Source organism: Octodon degus, unplaced genomic scaffold (genome assembly GCF_000260255.1).
Source record: "Octodon degus isolate 3935 unplaced genomic scaffold, OctDeg1.0 scaffold00253, whole genome shotgun sequence".
Lineage (NCBI taxonomy): Eukaryota > Metazoa > Chordata > Mammalia > Rodentia > Octodontidae > Octodon > Octodon degus.
The window spans coordinates 2,088,677-2,090,449 of NW_004524829.1; the positions used below are offsets into that span (position 1 = coordinate 2,088,677).

General features: G+C 39.2%; 1 pseudogene; it reads right to left on the minus strand.

Annotated features, from left to right (window-relative positions):
- LOC101560193 overlaps nucleotides 1-1,773 on the minus strand; it is an 18,039-nt pseudogene that overhangs the window by 568 nt on the left and 15,698 nt on the right.

The following is a 1,773-nucleotide window of genomic DNA, read 5'->3' on the forward strand; positions in this document are numbered from 1 at the left end:
TCTCTGTCTCTCTCTGTCTCTCTCTCTCTCTCTCTCTCTCTCTCTCTCTCTCTCTCTCTCTCTCTCTCTCTCTCTGTCCAGCACAAGGTACTTTCTTAAAAATACATCACATATACTGCTTAAATAAATATGAAACAGTTACCTGGATGTGGTGATGCCCATTTGTCATTCCAGCCCTGGCGTGGCTGGGGTAAGAGGAGTGCTATCAATTCAAAGCCACCCTGGACTACATAGTGAATTCAAGACCAGTGTGAAGTATACCATGAGACCTCACCTCAAAAAAACTAATAATAATTATAACAATAAGAAGAAGAAGAATTGAAATAATCCTGTTTACTATTAGGCTACTGTACAATTAAAAATTATATCAATCACAGAAGAAACTGCAGAAAATTTAGAAGCACTTGGAAACCTAATAACACATTTCCAAATACCCAGTGGGTAACAAAAAAATCAAGGAAGAAATTAAAATTTTCTACAAGTTAATGACAGTGCTATCCTAAGTGGGAAGTTCATTGGAATATGTTATGGATCCCGCGGAATAGGAACCAGATCAGCCAGATTGGAATTTGGAAAGCCATTTATTACTGAGCTCAGGGCCCCCATCAGCTCTCATGCAGGAGAGGATGAAAGGTGTCTAGCCCAGGAAAGGGGTGGGGGGGTGCTAAAACCTAAAACCACATTCAGTTTGGTAAAGAAATTCATTGTCTGACACAAAACAATGCTTTCAGGATCATGGTGACCACTACTCCAACTAAATTTCCTGGGGCTTTGTTTTAGTTTCTGGTTATCTAGTACCTGAGTACTTGTGTGCAGCCTTGCATAACCCGAGGTTACAAGAAGTTAAAGCCCATCTAATTTCCTTTTGAAGTCATCTCTGTAAGCTAACTTTGTTAACAGGAATTGGTGAGGGTTACAAGAATTTTATCTTGTAAACAGCAAGAAACAGTCACTAGTTACTAAACAACTTAGAACAGTGGTGAGTGTATGTTTTTACACAACAGAAAACACAAAATTTACATTTATAGTCTAAAATGTGAGTTGACCCAACACAGAATAAATGCTCATATTAGGAAAACAGATCAAGCTCAACTAAATAACCTGATGAGAAATCTCAAAGTATTTGAGGAACAATAATAATCCAAGCCCAAACCAAACTTAAGGGAAAAAAAATCATAAAGATTAAAGTGGAAGTCAATGAAATTGAGACAAAAATAATAATAATAAAGGAATGGAAGAACGGATTCATTGAAAAAAGTAGATTTATCATTAGCCAAACTTACTAAGAGAAAGGAAGAAAAATACCTCATACTGTCGTAGGCAGCTGAATTAGACAGAAATATAGGCAGTTTGGCAGGAACAAGCCCTCAAGGAGACAAGGTGACCTTGCAACTTGGAAGAGACAGACACTTCCATATGGGCCACACCTCAAGACCAAGACAAAAGAGGAAACAGTGTTGCATACTGCCCTAGGGAGGGGCATCAGGGATTGATACTCTAAATAGGTATCAATCACCTCAAAAGAGCCCAAATGAGTCACTAGCCCAACCCCCAACAGGAAGAAACCCTGTCCCATATTCATGCCCACTTACTATGTGACTCCCTTCCCCATTTGGTACTGGATTTAATCAATTTTACCTGACCAATGGTGCTTGTAATCTCATTGGTTAACCATGGTTTTGTCCCACCTCATGCCCACCTAAGCAAGTTCCCATGTCTTCTCTACCACCTTAGACCCGCATTACCACATGGTTTTCCTCTATAAAAGTTCCT